This window comes from Heterocephalus glaber, unplaced genomic scaffold (assembly GCF_053883595.1).
Source record: "Heterocephalus glaber isolate CG9 unplaced genomic scaffold, H.glaber_assembly_v1.0 deba00001555, whole genome shotgun sequence".
NCBI classification, from domain to species: Eukaryota; Metazoa; Chordata; class Mammalia; order Rodentia; family Bathyergidae; genus Heterocephalus; species Heterocephalus glaber.
In genome coordinates, this window is record NW_028258346.1 from 7,157,198 (window position 1) to 7,176,613 (window position 19,416).

Sequence of the window (19,416 nt, forward strand, 5' to 3'; positions counted from 1 at the left end):
ACAGAAGGTTTAGTAACCTAGCCAAGATCAATCAGCAAGTAATAATGAATCTAATTTGACTTTAGAGTCCATGGGCATGAGCATGCTGCTGTACCACTAACATTCCACAACTCGCTCCCAGTGCTTCTAATGTTGATGTGAAAGAATAGTGCTGGGTTCCTTTCATAAGTGATAAGAAGAGCCTACTCCCAGATTGAGGCTATTCCTGGTCCTCTTGACTCCAGGGTACCATCTGTGCTTAGTTGCTCTCAGACTATCTGCATAATTTGAATATGGTTTGTCCCCACCAAAACTCATGTTGAGGCTTAATTCTTCCAAGTGGCAGTGTTGAGAAATGGGGCCCAGTGGAAGGTGTTTGGGTTATGGGGTGGAGCCTTCATGAATGGATTGATTTCTCGTGGGAATGGGTTAGCAATTGCAGGAATTCACCACCTTTTCTCTCTTCTCTATACACCTTGCCTGTCTGTTTCCCCCTGTGAGTTGAACTGCCATGAGGTTCTTACCAGACGCTGACCAGATGTTGGTGCCATGCTCTTGAATTTCCAGGACTGCAAGCTTAAATAAACCCCTTTCATTTATAAATTACCCAGTCTCAGGTATTCTGTCATAGCAACAGAAAACAGACTAACACACTCTTTAATGCAAATAACTCTTTGGATTTTTTTGAATAAATGCTTTCTAGAGAGTATTTGCATCTCCATGAGTACAGGCAAAAATTTCCCTGCACTTACAGGGCTCTTATGTAGAAAAACTGAAAACAAGCATAAAGCTTGTAATGAGGCAGCTGCCTACTGCAGATGATTCATTTTATGCCTATTTACTTACTTTTTCCCCAATAAATATTTATTGAGCATATACCCTCGGCCCAGGCAATTAGGTGGTAAGTCAAACTGTTCAAATCTCTACTTTTATGAAGCTTTTATTTATTCTTCAACAAAGCAGTTTATATCCTTGGAGTCATGCCTCAATCATCTCCATGTTAGAAATGGGTCTATACTCCATATTTGAATCATTAAATGCCCCCAAAGTTGGCCTTATGGGCTTATAACCCGCGCAGTTCCACAGGGCTCCAAGCTTAGAATGGATATTTGTCTTAATACTCTATTGCCATTGTTTTGTAATGGTACTGAATTTTAATTTTGTATTGGTCTCATAAATTATATACTAGTTCTGATTGGCCTTGTAAACTCCTCACTTATTAAGACTGAAATTACCTAAAGACTTGGAATGAGTGTTTCCTGTCCATATTTTAGAGATCTCTGGACCAAGTTTTCACTCCCCCAAAAAATAAAAATAAAAATTTCCTGATGAGAACTTCAGGGTTACTTGCTTCTTCCCCATATCATTGCAGGATTCAGTGTTTTTGTTGTGTATCGATGGGTTCTTGAAACTCTTGACAGCAGAGATCAACTGAAGACATGAACTTGAGTTGATCATTGACTAAAAATAAAATAAGGCTATACTCAAGAAATAGCATCTCACTCCAAACCACTGACTCCCTTTCTTTTTGCCACCTGCTCCCTTTTCCCACTTGCCACCCACTTTCTCTTTCATCCTCCTATTTCTTAGATAATGACCAGTGTGGTGAGTTGTTTGTCCCTGGGTTAGCACATAGAGCTGAAGGGATGTGGCGGAACTAGAAACAGGAATACCCATGACCTTGCTTTTAGCTAGATTACTAGATAGGCAGCTAGACTGCAGATTCTTCCATGACCTTTACATCCTCCTCAGTGTCTGCAACCCATCTGCTCTCTTTCCTTTCCTGAACTTGCTCTGTGGAAAGTAGAAAAGAGATATAATCCAATAATTTTTATCAAAATTCAAATGACTGATAAGATTTAATGTATACTTCTCATGATATTTCAGGTTTTAGCCCAAAACCCATTTAATTATGCTTCATGGTGAGGAGCTTATAGAAGAATTCCGGATCAGGCAGTAGCAGCTGGAGGCTGTATGGGGAAGGATGAGAAGGAGAATGAAAAGGAAAAGGGGAGAGCTCTTCCCACTATTCCCACTTCTTAAGCACAAACGGTCCTGAAAGACCACCTCTGCCTAGAATAAAAATGGAATTGCCCTTCCGGCGCCTGCCTTGCAAGTGCAAGGACCTGAGTTCAATCCCTGGTACCAAAAAAAAAAAAAAAGGAATTGCTTTGTGCAGTTGATAGAGGAGTGTGTAGGTCAAGTAGAAAAGGTAAGCTGAAAACAGGGTTTTAGACCCCAAAGCCCTCTCAAAAGAAAATGTTTCAAATGGTAACTGGGCCAAAAATATCTTTGTGAATTAGTGTGGAAGGAGACTCATCCTGTCAGTACCCTAGTTCACACTCTTTTGATTGTCTGTTCTGGCTCAGGTGGTTCTGGAAGTCAGACGAGGTTGCCTACAAACCTTTCTTTTGCTTGATTATTAATCTACCTTTCCTGAGGGTCTCCTTTGTTGATGACTGATAGGTTATTTACCAATATTGCTGTAGGTCTTTTTTGTTGTTGTTGTTAAATTCTTTTATTGGTACATTGTAGGTATACAACACAATTACATTTCTCATTGGGAATTGTACCTTTACATAATGCATCTTGGTTCTTATTTTTTCCCCATTCCTAGCCCTCCCTTCACCCCCTCCACCCTTCCCTATTTACAAAGACTTTATTTCCATTTTTTCCATTTCTCAGCATTTTTCCTTTCTCTTCTTTCCTTTCCCCTGCCCCTCCCACTACCCCTACCCCTTTGGACATTTTCTTCCTATTTTACATTATCGATTATTCATTCTAATCATTGGTACATTTTAGGTATGCAATATAATGACATTCATCATTGGAAATTTGCACCTTTACATAGTCTCTCTTGGTTCTTATTTTTCACCCTTGCCCAGCCCTCCCTTCAACCCCTCCAGTCCTCCCTATTTACAAAGATTTTATTCCTATTTTTCCATTTTCTCATATTAATCCCATTCCCTTCTATCCTTTCCCCTAGCCCTCCCACTTCCTTCCCCTTTGCCCCTTTTCTTCTTATTTCACATTATCTATAATACATTTTAGTCCTTATTTACACTTTCAGTTTCTCACACCAGAGAAACTATTCAGTATTTATTCATGTGTGTCCTATTTATTTCACTTAAGAGTATCGGTACTGGCAAAGAAACAGACCTGAGGACCAGTGGAACAGATTAGAAGATGTAGAAACAACGCCAGACACACTCAGCCATCTCATCTTCGATAAAGGAGCCAAACACCTTCACTGGAGGAAAGATAGCCTCTTTAATAAATGGTGCTGGAAAAATTGGGCTTCAACTTGCCAAAGATTAAAACTAGACCTGTATCTCTCACCATGCACTAAACTAAAATCAAAATGGATTAAAGATCTAAATATTAAAATAGGAACTCTGAACCAGTTGGAACAGAAGTTAGGTAGAACTCTTAAAGACATCAGTGTAGGAAAATATTTTATGAACAAAACCTCAGTTGCCCGTGAACTAGCACAAACAATCAACAAGTGGGATCTCTTCTTACTAAAAGGCTTCAGCACAGCAAGAGAAACCACCAGCAGTGTGAAGAGACAACCCACAATATGGGAAAAAATCTTCACCTGCTCTTCCTCAGACAAAGGTCTACTATCTAGAATCTATTAAGAACTTTAAAAAATCAGACCTCCCAAATTTAAAGACCCAAATCGAAAATGGGCATCTGAAATGAACAGCCATTTCTCAGACAAAGAAGTAGAAATAGCAAATAAATACATGAAAAAATGTTCAATATCACTGGTCATTCAAGAGATGCAAATGAAAACAACTCTGAGATTCCACCTCACTACAGAAAGAATGGCTGCTATCATGAAATCAACCAATAACAAATGCTGGCAGGGCTGTGGGGAAAGAGGAACCCTGCTCCACTGCTGGTGGGAGTGTAGACTGGTGCAAGCACTGTGGAAATCAGTATGGAGATACCTCAAAGAACTAGGACTGGAAGTCCCATTTGACCCTGCTATTCCACTGCTGGGGATCTTCCCCAAAGAATTAAAAGAATCATACCACAGTGATATATGTGTGCCCATGTTCATAGCAGCAGAGTTTGTGATAGCTAAAACTTGGAAACAGCCCAAATGCCCATCAACTGGAGACTGGATAAAGAAAATGTGGGTTTTTTTAAATAAAACGGAGTACTACTCAGTTATAAAAAATGAGAAATTAGAGACATTTATAGCTAAGTGGATGCACATTGAGGCGATGCTGTAGGTCTTTTGTGATTATGCCTGCAATTATAAATAAAAAGCCAGCACAAGGGTGTTGACTATGATAGACCAATAGTGTATGAATTTACATTACAGAGATTCAGATGTCTTTGGTTAATACAGAGTCAGCTTGCTGGAGAGGACTCTTTGAACAAATGAATTGGAAAATTATAACATCTTTCTTTTGCCAAGGTTTTGTTTTGTGAACTTAGGCTAAGCGCAATTGTAACAACTGACTAAAATGGAGGAGGAACTAATGTCTTGCAGCTGAATTTGTTCCCTGCATTTAGGAAGATCCTCTTGGGGAACAGAGAAAGCAGCTGGAAGAAGAGAAGGGTGCAGTAGATTACACAGTCTTGGGATTGACTTTGGAGGGAGGGAGCAAGCATCTCTCCTCAAGACAGTGAAGCAGGGCATGCAGAACCAAATACCATGATTGTGAGAAGAAGTCTTACCTCAGTTCAGGCAGCACTGTAAGGACTGGACTGGACTTCCCATGCTGAATGGTGTGACATCCTGAGGTCAGGGTAGGATGTCAGGGATGAGGGACGTTGGGACTGGATTACATAATTTGTCAAACACACTACTTAGTAGTAAAAAGACAGTGTAAAATTTACTTTTTAAGGCTGCAAAGGAGAGGTAAATGTTAATATATAGGTAGCATAAAAAAGACTCAAAATGACCATATTGAAACATTTTGTACTTTTAGGGGACACTCATGACTGGACTCCCTGTGTGGAATTATAGCATATTTTTTTCTCTTTAAGGCATATGTCAGGGGTTTGGTGGTGACAACTGGAAGGTATTACTAAGAAAATGACCAAGTTAAGCATGGCAAAGAAAGAAGAAATGCTTCACCCAAGGTGTTGTGTTCACCAGGCCAGGGCGCTGGGGAGGGAGGGAAGGATAGGTAGCTGGACATCAGTTGTCAAGGGAGGTACCAAGTCCACAGACACGTGAAAATGAAGTAAATCTCATGTTTAAGACCTGGATATCTGGAGCCTCATTTTGATTTGGGCAGAAGTTTGCAAAGCTGGAAATACAGTGCCATTAATACTTTTCTGGAAATGGTATAATGCCCATTTTGGTGATCTAAGAGATACATATTCTATAATCTTCTACTTCATTTTTAAATACCTAATGAGAAAAATAAGCTTCAACCCTCATCCTAAGAGAATATAAAAAGGTGAGGGAAAAATTTACTGAGATAAATTTTCCATAAAGTTAAAAGTTATTGTGTAATGAAACCACAATCAAAACTTAACTCTCACTTCCACCTATGGTCCTTGAGAAAGACAACTAGGTATGCAGGATAGATGCGGAACTAGTTCTGCATAGCTGTCTGTGAAGAAACTACAACTTGGATAGGATATTGCAAAAAAGAAATACCAGCACTGAATACCTACATATGGGGAGTGAGGGAAGAGAAAGCAGAAAGAAGCACCAATTTGGAGGAGAGGCGATAGAGTTTGTTTGAGACGTGACATGGTGAAGCTGATACAAGCCATCAGTCCGGGAGCATCCAGCAGGCCTGGGGAGAGCCTGGGACCAAAGCTACAAATAAAGGTCATCTGCTTAGAAACTGGGCAACTCCAGGAGGGGACAGTGGAGAAAACTCCAGGAGGGGAAAGAGGAGAATGGCAGGCGGTCAGAATATTGGAGACTGCACAACTAGGAGGTGGAAGGAAGCATAGACAAAGTATTGAGGAAGAGTCTGGGGATAGGGAGAAAAATCACACTATTCCTCTGTTGCAGAAGTGGGAAAGAAAAACGATCAATAGGATCACATGACTGGAAAGAATAAAGGAGCTTGGCAAATTGAGTTCATAGACCACCTTTCAGGGTTCAGCTTCATTAGATTCCTGAGAATGGAAGCCAGATTGCAGGGGGTTGAGGCATGACTTATTACAGAGAAAATCAGTGAGGATTTTGTTTTGTGAAGTTTGATTGAAATATTGGATATGAAAAGACAAAGATAAATGTCTGAGTCATTGACATGGAATTAGGTTTAGGAAGGATGTGTGGGCTTTTTGAAAGTCAATAAGTGAACCAGAGAAAGATCGAAGTTTCTTGATACTTCCTGCAAGCTTTGGTAATATTCAAAGAACTTTCTTATACTGTCTTTTATTTCATCCTCACAAGAAGTTTTTGAAACCAGGTACCAGCATTTCCATCTTCCATATGAGGACCTGAAACCTCCAAGCTGTGGCTTGTCCAGCATGTCACAGTTTCAGCCTCCGATCCTGTCTTCTTACCCACTGTATTCTGAGATTTCATTTCAATTCACAGATAATGAGCAGGCTTGTAGGCAATGCCCAAGAGTTAGGGCACTGAAAGATTTTGCTTTTGGCCAAAGTAGAATGAGATAGAATGGGATCACTTCTCGGGGATAAATATTCTGTGTGTGTTTTGATGAGGAGGAAGGAGGATGGGTCAAAAGTCAGTTGGATTAGTGTGGATCAGAAATGTGACAAAGTGCATTCGCTTTCTCTTACCATGGAATGTAGCTAAAATAGCTGCTCTTGGCAGCCTGAACCTTAGTAGGTTAACAAGAATTTACAAAGTACCAATTGTGTGCCTGAGGTCAGAGTGTTTAGGGTACAAAGATTGGACAAGCACACACCTAGTAATAGGACAGAGAATGAGGCTGGGAGTTATTAAATAAATGTACATAATCATTGTCATAATTGGTAAATTGCTTTGAGGAAATAATCACTTAGAGGTTGTTTTAGCAGCATTTGGCACATAGTTTTTATTTTAAATGAGTGTATATGAGTAGAATGGAATTATCAAACGAATGAGTGAAAAATAGTTGGTGAAAATTTTTTGGAATTAAGTGAGCTCAGTGCTTCAAGTGTGCTTGTTAGGGGTGGTTATGGGGACAGAAGTGGGTCTTGTAGAAAATAGAAGGTGCCTCGAGGGATCTGGGTGGCGTGGACAAGCTTTGGAGAGGGTGGAGCATCGAACCGATGTTAGAGAGGCATCAGAAAGAAGTGGTGGTAATGAGACTTGGGGCTGGGGTTAGTGAGACATGAAATATGATCAGTAACTCGTGAGTTGCCACCTCTTCCACATCTATGAAAGCAGTTCACAGGCACACACCAGGACTAAGATCGTGAGGACTGGTGTTTGCATTTTGAATCCTAATTCAGTCATACCTTCAAGCCAATTAGCCTGGCTCCTCTGATGCAGGTTTTACTCCACTTCCCTGCCCTAGTGTCCTGCAAAGACATTGCCACAGGGAGAGAGAGGTGAGAATATGTCCTTGTATGTAGGAAAATTTTAGAGTAAGCATCACGATCATTTTTCGAAAAAATAGTACTTTGTGTAGCTAATAAGGCACATTAGGGTTTTGGATGTTAGTCAAATAGGGCCTTGTAGTTTAATACAAAACTCCAAAGAAATGTCACCTTCATTACAAAGCATAAAGAGTTACCACCTATCCTTCTGCATCTTGTTCAACAGATATTTGTTGCCTTTTATTTTATGGAGACAAATAAATTCATATAAAATATTCTCTGACCTCAGACATATACTTCAATTTTCTTTTTTCTTTTTTTTTTTTTTTGGTACCTGGGATTGAACTCGGGTCCTTGTGCTTGTGCAGCAGGCAGCGAAACCACTGAGCTAAATCCCCGGCCCCTATACTTCAATTTTCAACTCTGAATTGGCTTAATAGAAATAGTAATGAAAGAAGATGCAAAATTTTAATGACATAGAAATTCTAATGGCAATTATACATGAAAGTAGATATAAAAGATATTTATGTTCCATCTTAATGCCAAATCACTTTATGCACATTATTATTAACCACTTATTATTTATGCACATTATTATTTAACCACATTACGGTTTATATCGAGAATGTCCCTACAGGTCTCGTATGTTTATTGGCAGGGCTTTTGGAAGGTGATTGGATCATGCAGAAGATATAGCTGACTTGCTGTTAAGATGTAGGAGCTGGTCATAAGAGGTGGGTCCCTGAGGCTGTGATCTGGAAGGGTGCATCTCCCTCCTGGACTGTTCCCTTTTTCTCTCTGCTTCCTTACCTCCATGACACAAGCAGCTTTCCTCCGCCAGCCCCTTCTACCATGCTGTTTCTGTGTTTAAGCCTGCAGAACATAGTCTGAAACTTCTGGAAAATGTGAGCCAAAATAAACCTCTCCTGCTTTAAAGATTGTGAGTATGGGGTATTATGTTTTAGCAAGGAGGAAAGTGACTAAGACACAATTCTTACTTGGATGATTCTTTTTTCTTGTTACATTATTATAAATAATGCTGCAACAAATGCTTATATTCCTGTTTGTGTGAGTTTATTCTTTAGGATAGATTTCTACCAGTGTAACTGCACAGTTGAAAGATATGTACCCCCAATTTTTTTTGGTACTGGGGATTGAACTTCTGACCTTGCGCTTGCAAGACAGGTGGTGGCACCACTGAACTAAATCCCCAGCCCTGTACCCCCAATTTTCTATAGCTATGCTCAGTTGTATTTCAGATGATTGCACCAGTCTATGCTCCCACTAACAGTGTGTGTGTCCCTATCCCTATAACTTTGTATAGTCTCAGTTTTTGGTGGAGTCATGGATGAACTAGTTTACTAGTTTACTTTTCTCATTTCATGGTACATCAATACACACTATACATGTTTGGACAGCTTTAAGCATAAATGGTGTCTTTAAGCATAAACGGTAACATCCCTGAATTCTTTTTTTTTTCATTAAGTTTATTGGTACATTTTAGGTATACAACAGTTGCATTCATCATTGGGATCTTGTATCTTTACATGATTTATCTTGGTTCTTATTTTTTCCCCATTCTTCTGCCCTCCCTTCAACCCCTCCCCCCTCCCTATTTACAAAGACTTTGCTTCCATTTTTTCCTCCTCTCATGTTTTCCTTTCCCTTCTTTCCTTTGCCCTACCCCTTTAGACCTTTTCTTCCTATTTCACATTATCAATTGTACATTTTGATCCTTATTTACACTTTTAGTTTCTCACACCAGAGAGTGTCCCAGAGTTCTAACCACTAGTTACCACTGGTACCCTCAGTGCCACTCTCCCAATTGTGACAATAAAACATGTCTCCAGACTCATCACCCTCAGCTGGGAACCACTGATCTAAATGAACTGATATTTCCCCCGAATATATTAATAAAAGAAGATGTAGGCAAGTGTATATCAGGCTGCCATTTCTGTGAGGTATTTACCTATATTGACCTCTATTTCGATGACTGAAGATGCTTATATATCTGTGTGTAATGGCTCTGGAAGAATGCATATGAAACTAGCCTTGAATCTTGATTCTGTGAAAAATGGGATGGTACAAGATGAAGTGAGAAGCAATCTTAATTTTCAATTCACGCTCTTCTCTATTGTTTGAACTTTTATCTTATATAGGTGTTGCTTTAGAAAAAAGCCTACAAGGTAGTTTGACTTTGTTTAACCCAACAGCTCCTAAATTACATCATTGCATAACTTTTTTCTTGAATAATATTCAGAGTGTACTTTGGGAGACATTTCTTTAGTTCACTCTCCTCGTATCGTATCATTTCTATTGGTCCAACAGTATCCTTGTTTGTTCTTGTTTTTGAAGTTTTTGTTCTGATGATTGCAGAGTTCCTCCTCACAAACCTGACTTCAACAGAACCATTTCAAGTGAATTCACCTATGCCAAAAGGCTAAATGTTTATTAGTCTTTCCTAGTTCCCCAAAATTCTGCTGATGCAAATAAAATTTCTCTTTCCATAGTTGGCCTGAACGTTTCCTTCTTCTGTTTCCTAGGAACCTGGTTCCCAGCTATTTTATGCTGATATTTCAGTATTTGCTTTTATCCTTGCTGTATTCTTTGCTGTTTAAAATGGGAGATTGTAGTTTCTTATCACAATAACCATTTATGGAGCAAAGGAGATGATATTCTCCCTGTTTTGCTGATGAGAAAGCTGAACTTTCAAAAGAGACTTGAAGTTTCAAAAGGTCGAGGTCACTCAGCTTTGAAGGATGGATCTGCAATTCAAACCCTCTTCTGTTGTCTTCCAAACAGCCTGTGTTTTTCTGCTAAATTTGGATTCTTTTCTGTGCTGTTTCAGAGCTTCTTTTCCTCTACAATTATTTTTGTGCTGCTTTCAATGTATCCCAAGTAAGATTTTTCCAATTCCTCAAGGACTGTGTTAAAAGCAGTCAGGAGTTGATGAAAATGCTACTGGTGTGTCCTATAAGGAAGCTGTGTTGTCAAGATTCAAGCCTTATCTCTTGTTATCTGCTGTATTTTGAAACAAATTTGCAAAACTCTGCCTGGCCTAAGCTTCTTATTATTATAATCTCATCTGAGGAGATACAACTGCCCAAAATGATTCAATTAAAAGACAGTTTAGGCTTAAGAAAGTTGCATGTCTAAAGAAATAAAATGTGCAATTTCTCATATATGGCTTCTAAATATCCCAGCTGTTCCAGAGACATTTGAGTGTCCGCAGCTCTTTACAAACTGAATTGTCTTTGTTCCTCAGGATAAGGAGGACTTATTCATCTCTGCATTAACTAATCTCAATCAAATATTCATTGTCCACCCCCAAATTTGTATAACTTTTCAAAAGGCTTTTTGTTGAGCAATGGAAGACATCAAGTGAGACTAATGTTAATAGTTTCCTCATCCAGTTACATTTAACAAAATACACAGTCCATTAGGCTCTTGTTGAAGGCCTTGGGCATCAAATGAGAAATTTTCAGTACAGTGTAATTAGTTTGGCAGAATCTTTTGTTTATTTTGGGGTAGGGTCTTGCTCCTGGCTCAGCCTCCCAGAGCACAGGGATTACAGACATGTGCCACCACACTTATCTTAAGGTGGGATTAAATGGAATGAAAGAAATGTTTGGAGAATGATGTGAATTTGTCAAATTCCCAGGGAGTATTTGCATTTTGTTAATCCAAAAGAATTTCCAACCTGAGATTGCATTTGGGGATGGGGAGTGAAGAGGGAAAAGGAGATGGAGTCTGGCTGGGTATTTCTGCATAGGGAATCTTCTTTTATTTGACTTGGCAAACTCTATTTGGTAAAGGGCAAATAGAAACTAATTTAGTCTTTTCAGTCCATCTGATTTCTATTGCAGCTACTCAGCTCAGCAATTGTCACAGGAAAGCAGCTGTAGACAATATGCAAATGAACAAGCATGCCAGTGTTCAATAAACCTTTTGTTTATAGACATCGAAGTTTTAATTTCATATAATGTTCATGTATCATGAAATAGTATTATTCATTTGATTTTGTCAGCCATTTAAAAATGTTAAAGCCATTCTCATTTTATGGGTCATACAATAACAGGAGGGTAAGCAAATGTGACCTGCAGGTTCTAGTTTGTGGACTTCTGGCTTGAACCAAGAGTTAAGATCCTCCATTTATGACCAACCAATCAACCACCAAATAAACAGGCATAAAAAACACACCATGCAGCAATGTTAAAGAGTTCAGGGAGGAGGTCCTGTGGAAGATTTTGTCATCCAGGAAGATGAGGGGTTTGCCCTCCAGGCATGACGGGTCAGAGCTGTGGCCAGTGTTCTGTGCCTGCAAAAGTTAGGGGTGGTCAACCAGGGCCACGAATGCAATGCCAGCAGCACCTCATGGGCGCCTTCAAAATACACTGGGTGCTAGTCACACAGCTGGTAAGTAACAGAAACAGGATTTGAGCCCCAGCCTCCAGCCCTAGCCTCCTTCCTTTCCCCTACTCCATGCTGCCTCTTTTAGGAAAGATTGAAGAAAATCAAAGCAATTACTATGTCCAAAAAGCATTATGTACTTTTTGTGTGAGCCATCCAAAAGCAAGTCTTCCATGCCAAAAAGGAGACAGCTTTAAAAAATTCACTAGGACCTGTAAGAGTCAGCAAATCCTCTGAGCTGCTGACTTTTTTCATCTTCCAACTTAAGAGAGGAGGTCAAAAGGTGTAATGGGAAAGAACACTTGAGCTTGACTCTGGTTTAAGTGTTTACCACCCGTGGGGCCTGGGGTGAGTCTTGTAACTATGCCTCAGATGTGTCCCTCACCTGAAAAGGAGAAACAGCTGGAACTGACCAGTAGCATTCTGAAGATTGAAGGAGGAATGGGTGTAAACCCCTGGTCCTGGACAGAACAGAGGAGTCAGATGTGGTTCCTGCCCCCAGGGGCTGACATTCAGGTAGAGAATCAAGGATGTAGGAACCAGCAAAGTGCTACAAGAGTAGGCAGGAGTGGAAGCACAAATGGAGGGGAGATACTTCTAAGTGGATGACTGAGGGGGCACAGAACAGGCTTCAGAAAGGAGGTAATAGGGTTTACACCGGGTAACTTGGCCAATCCTAGGCCATTCCTATAGCTGATCACCCATTAACAGAAATTTTGTCTCATAGAAAGGAAACAAAAACAACAAAAATGTTTCCTAAAAGTATTAAAAAGATCTATGCAAATTTTGGAGACAAAACAGGAAGTCAAATGCTAGACAAGGCAAAAACTTCTTCCTTCTGAAGTCTCTCATGCTTGCTTCAGGCAACTCTAGAAGTTTCCTGCCAGGATGTTGACCATAGAGAGGAGCAGACTGACCGAGAGCTACTTGTTCCTCACAAGTTTCTTTAAAAGGAAGTTGATTTCATTTTTCACAATAGCTGATTTTCTCTGGCCTTGGGAAATACCTCCCACTAAAATAGAAACATCCAAATGTGATTCAGGAAGAAGTGATTCCTTCTGGGTGTAGACTGTCCATATGTGACACTGGCAGGCTGCCTCTGGGTTTGCCAAGGGTTGTTATAAACAGCAGGTTACAGGTGAGGGTGCTGGGGGAGCCTGCCTGGGGTTGTTTTGGCTTTACTATTTAAGAGGTATGTGACCCTGTGGTTACCGGGGCACATAAATGCATAGCAAGTGATTGCTATGGCATCTGGCCCAAGAAGGGAGAAGGTTTTCCTGGTAGTTCTCACTTGGGAGGGCTGTCCTGTATCCCCCACCCCAACTGTGTGGCTCTGCTGTTGGTGAAGGAAGGCCATGAAGAAGGGGTCAAGCATGGAGTCACCTTAGGCCCCGTGCATGAAAGGGCGCTTTGTAATGTAACTCACAATCAGAAAGAAGAGAGATTCTTTCTGAGCTGGGCATGGTGGCACACACATTTGTACTGAAACAGTGTCTGAAAGTTAGGTTAGACATATATAACTTAGTGGGATGTTCATGGCAGAAGACTGATTATAAAGGTGATAACTTTGGTAAAAGCCACCGATAGAGAAAAATCTCATGGAGGTGGCCTAGCTAGAGAAATAGTAACAGTGACTCCTTAGCAGACTTTTCCCTCCTCAGGGGAGAGCCACACACACTCTGTCTGAATCAAAGATGAGGAATAAAGCTTGGGGTGGTGTGGGGCCAAGGGACAGAGAAAAGCAAGGCAAATTACAACTGTTCACAGATTTGTATGCTCATAACTCTCTTTCATTCTCTCTGCCTAGATTTTATTGGGACAGCTGGTATACCCTATCCAGTATTCTCTTTTTTTTTTTTACTATACAAAATAGCTGAATAATCCCATGGTGGGAAACAATAGGAGCCAAGCAATAAGTAGCTTAAGTGCTCCAGGGACAAGTTTTATTTCATTTCAAAACAACTAGACAGTCCCTTCTCTCCCAAGTGTTTCTTTAGAAAAAATCACAATAACCCATCTTGGCCACAAAATTGTTAGGATAAGAAGAGTGGGAGAGATCCATACTTTTCCCTGACAGACATTCATCTGAACATCTTTTGCCTACTGAATAGTAGCACCATGTAGTGTTAACCTCCATCCTTGAAAAACAGGTCAATTCTCACAAAAAGTTGTGTTCATGTGAATCAATAATTAGAAGGTTGTCTGGTATATAAAAAGAAAAGGGGAACCTATAGGCCCCTCCTCTCCAGAACAGGAACCATGACTTAATCTTCTTTCTGTCCTCCAGCCTAGTATCTGGCTGGGCATGGGACAGTCTGTCAGTGAAAGTCTGTTGAATTGAACAGAACTTTGGAGAGCTGGCAAACAGCACTGTGATTTGATGCAGGTTGAACGTCTGCTGGCAATGGCCTTTTGGAATTGTCTAGCAAAGGAGGTGGAAAGCTAGATTAGGGATGCTGAGCGGAGGTTTATGCTATAGTTTGTTTCTGGAATGTTCTGCAGAGGCCCACTTGTTAAAGTTTTGGTCCTCAGCTAGCTGCTTTTGGGAGGTGGTGGAAATCTTAAGAGGTGAGGCCTAGTGAGAGGTTAGGTCATTGAAGGCATGTCCTTTAAAAGGAATTCTGGGACTCCAGTCTCTCCCTCTTCCTCTTTCCTCCTGGCTTCCACGAGATGAGCACTCTTGCCAGAATGTACTGCCTTGTCACAGGCTGCAAGGCACCAGGACCAGCCGACCATGGGCAGGAATCTCCAAAACCATAAGCCAAAAGAAATCTTTCCTCTTTGTAAGTTGAATTATTTCAGGTGTATGTCACAGTATTGGAAATCTGACTAACAGGGGTAAGAGAGCTTTGGGAAATTTATGTAAGCAAGAAACTAGAGGAGGATCATCATTTCAATCCCAAGGCCATGTGGAATATAGTCAGGCCTGATGGTATGAGCATGACCCACAGACACTGATTACAGAACTTTATTCCTCAGTGCAGAAAAGAACAGGCAAAGGACTCGTAGTTGGACTAGGTGAAGAATAAAATTAGAAGTAAATCTGGTGTCCATTATAAAATGTGAACTATATGAAGTAGTTTAAATTCATTCATTCACTACTTCAACAAGTATTTTAATCCAATACATGTGGCTTTGAACAAGACCTTTGGGGGTGAGGTAGGGGATATGAGGAGAGAGAAAATAGAAAATAAGTCCAAAACATAGTCCCTGATGTCAAGGGTCTACAATTTAGCAAGAGACAATGAATATGCAAGACAGTACCTGATTATCCTCATCCTTTCCATAGACTTTACTTCAAAATGAGCTGGAAGATTTGAGAGAGATTGAATAATAAAATCTAAAACAAACTGTTCAGCCATGAGTTATATTAGTGTCTTTCTGTGCCAAAGAAGCATTGTCCATTCAATTCCACAAATCACTAATAAATATTCTAAACAAGAACTATGTAAGGGCAGTAGAGATTACACTGATTAATATGCATAGTTTCTCTTTTCACAAAACTTTCTATATAGGCTGGAAGTAAAATGAGGACAAAATAATTAAAAGGCAGCTCAGAGTATAATCTCAGGTGAGGGATACACAACACTACAGAAGTAACATAAAGAGAAGGATCCCAAGCTACGCCGTTGCCCTTATTACTACGACTCGAAGCACGAGCAGTTCCGGAGGTACTTGGAGAAGTCGGGGGTGCTGGACACTCTGACCAAGGTGTTGGTAGCCTTATATGAAGAACCAGAGAAACCTCATAGTGCTTTGGATATTTTTAAGCATCACTTAGGAGCTGCTACCCCAGAAAATCCAGAAATTGAGCTGCTTGGCCTAGAATTGGGAGAAGTGAAAAAGAAATATGAAGCTACTATAGAAGAAAATAAAAAACTGAAAGCAAAGCTTGCTCAGTATGAACTACCTCTGGAGGAGAAGCGTGCTGAATAGGATTCTTCTCAGTTGAAAAGACACTGAAAAATGGTTTTGTATGACTGGAATAGTTTGTATAGTATATAATCCTTTCTGAACAGATGCTATAAAACTTTTACTATGTTAAATTCACCTATCACATTTTAAATGTTAAAAACATATATACTTAGAATCACCAATAAAAACTCAATATAACTTTCTTTGGGTCTTAAAGCAGGAGAACCCAAATAAAGTAAATCATGAAGGAAACGTAAACAGCCATCTAATTCATTAAAAGATGTCCTATTTATTAGTCTGATTAGGAGTAATTGTACTAATTGTATTTTACCCAAGGAGGTTTAGCATGGAGCTGTTCCTTTGTTTAGTTCAGGATACGAGCACAGATACAATCATGCTTTACAATGAAGATGAGTGTTTATATTCCCTGTAGGCAACCAGAGAAATCTGTGTGACATACGATGCTTTCGTATGGGTTCCCATGAATTTTTTGCTCTTGTTTATATAATGCGGAGAAAGTAACTCATCTTTGCCGCCACTTTGCCTTAGATAACTGTATGTGTGTCTCTTTGAACTCTGACACCACTTTTTTCTTCTATGCAGTCATCCCCTATCTGATAATGTTGCCTTGCTTTGCTATGTACTTTAGTGGGCCCTAGTTGCTCATTAGCCTTTGTGTGTTGTTCATTTTGCATAATAATGAAGATACTCTGATTGTAATTTATATAACTTTAGATAGGATCACACTGTTACCCTGCCTTACCTAGTTGCTTAGTACAGACAGAGGTAATATAACGTTCTGGGTTCATGCACAAGCTGGGATGAGAAGGGGAATGAGCATTTATCATGGACAATTATAGTTTATGGATATAATCATACAGTGTTTTCTTCCCCTCAAAGTATTTTTCTAGCTTTGAATTCATTTTATCTTCATTATCCCTGTGAAGTAGGTGGGGCATATATGAGGGGAGGCTGGGTGCTGAATTTTTAGGCCAAAGACTGATACTAACATAAATTATTTACCAACTGTAGAATTTTGGGCACATCAGCTCACTGCTCTGAGATTTACTTTCCTCATCTGTTAAATGAGAAGAACATCTGTGCTGCCTACCTCACAGGGTTGTTGTGAGGGTCAAATGAGAATGTACTTGAAAGATCTGTAAATGGTAAAGCACTATATTCTTGAAGAGAGAGAGAGAGAGAGAGAGAGAGAGAGAGAGAGAGAGAGAGGATCCCATCCCATGGAAGAAAGGAGGAAAGTCTGCACAGGAAAGGTGGTGCATGACATGGGTCTAGAAAACTGTGGAGAACTTTGACAGCCAGAGATAGGAATGGGCATTTCAGGAGAAGAGAGTCGATTCAAGGAGAGTCGGGAGAGAAGTCTTCCGTACCAGTTGTATTTATCTGTTTCCTATTACTATAATGAAATACTTGAGACTGGATAACTTTATAAAAAAGTGAAAAAAGTTTACTTTGACTCATGATTCTGGTCCAAGGGGGAAGGCCTGCATATGTTGATGGTCTTTTTGCTGGTAGAGTCCTGCAGTGGAACATGACATCACATGGCAAGAGACAAGGAGCATGAGCATAGGTCTCTGGGATCTCTCTCTTCATATAGAGCCATCAGCATTAAATCATGGAGGCGCTACCTTGCTCACTGTATCTAACCCTAATCACCTACCACCCTCAATACCATAGATGGCTAAGTTTCTATCCTCTTAACACCTCACAATGGAATGGCAATTAAATTTCAACACAGGAACCCCAAGGGACACACTCAAACTATAGCACTAGGCTGAAGAGGTATAGGTTGACCTGGGGGAAATGAGACATCATTCAAGATTTTCAAATCTAGGGTGCAGGATGTGTGAGTTGATATGGTTCACCCAGGACTTTCAGAGATCATTTATCAATTTCCTGTGGGACAAATCATGGGGAAGAAAGCATGAGTGAGAAAGAAATTACAAAATAGTTTTAATAAGGTGAGTGAGAGATCATAGAACAGAATTTTATTTTTTGTGTCACTGAGGATTAGCTTTGAGTGCAAGTAACAGAAAACTCCCCCAAAGAGAGACTTACAGTCAATACAGGATTATTTCTATCTTGTGTGAAGGTCCAGTTAGATTGTCCAGGGCTGGTGTGGCCATTGTGCAAAGTCTTCAGGGCCCCCTGGGCTCCTTACTCTGCCAGCCCTAGAAATGGCAAGATGGGGGAGGGTTAAAGAAAAGACCAGGGAGAGAGCAGACACAGGGTGTCCTTCAAGGAAAGTCCCTAGAGGCTTCCACAGGATACTCCTGCCTCATCTCAGAATTAGCAATAGGGCCATATCTAGCAAGGGCATCTGGGAATAGGTGTGTTGTCTGAGTATCCACATGCCCAGCAGAACAACCAGGCATGTTGTTATTGATGGGAAAGGAAGAGTGGATAGTATGGCTTCGCTGGCTTCTTGGCCATGATGCTAGAAAAATAAAAAAAGCAAGGATAAGAGATTTGTAAGTCTATAATAGCTAAAAGTTATTCTCTGGATCATAATGAAAAGAAATTTTCAAATGAGGTTTCCATTCTGGAATTTTGCCTAAAGCTCATTAGATTACCCTTGAGACAAAATATCCCCTCACCCTCAGATAACACTGGTTTTGACTCAAGTGGCCAAGGCTAACCTAGGAGTAGAGAGGGTTGGTATGTCTAGGTTTTTATGACCCTCCCTTAGGAACTATCTCTCTGAGTTGTTTTGGAAGGGAAAATAAATTCCATTATCATCATAACATTGTTAAATTCAGGGAACTGCAAACCAACAACACGTGAGCCTTGTGGAAGCTCTGTCCATACTCAACAGAAATTCAGCTTGACAAGGGTTTCCACATCCCATTTCCTTAGCTCAGAGGTGAAGCGTCCAGCCCCCTTGATCTCATCCTCCTGAGGCTCCCACTCTGGTCCCCCCACGCCCTGCCCCTCCCCACTGACAACAGATAACCCAGCTCCACCTGTAACCTTTGATTTGCCAGGGCTCTACCTCAGTTTGTTTGTTCCTTTTGTGGTCCTGGGGATTGAACCTAGGGCCTTTGTGCACACAGCCAATCTACCACTGAGCTATGTCCCCAGCCTAAGTGTTCCACCTTAAAGCACTCCTTGGTCTGTCCCCTCAAACCACTCACACCGCAGATTCAACCAGACTTTCTCTGAGTTACTGCTATCGCATTGTGACATTTTAGGGGGAGAAAATGAAAGGTATCCTGTGCCCTCTCCTCACTTTATGCCCTCTGCCTCTTGTTGCAGTCACAGGTGTAAAGCGATCAGTTCACTCGAGACATGTACGGGAACTTTGGGCTTAAATAGAACCAGGTTTTCAACTGGTCTCTTGAGAACCCCAAAGAAGTGACACATTTCTACTCGAAAGCACATTTATAATGATAAACATGTATTCACTATTAGCACGAGGAAATAAACCAAACAACCTGCAAACCGGATAAATAATTTTTTAAAACTTTGGCAGTTGTGGTCTTGCTATTGCCCCATCTGGCCTTGAGCTCACAATCCTCCTACCTCAGCCTCAAGTCGGTGGGATTACAAACACTTGCTATTGTATCAGTTTAAAAATTCTGAAGTAGAAACAAGCCATTATTTATTTCTTAA

At 40.4% G+C, this 19,416-nt stretch overlaps 1 pseudogene; it reads left to right on the forward strand.

The window, feature by feature from the left end:
• Positions 1–12,231: 12,231 nt before the first annotated feature.
• Positions 12,232–15,804, forward strand: LOC101713473 (c-Myc-binding protein pseudogene; annotated as a pseudogene).
• The last annotated feature ends 3,612 nt before the right edge of the window (positions 15,805–19,416 follow it).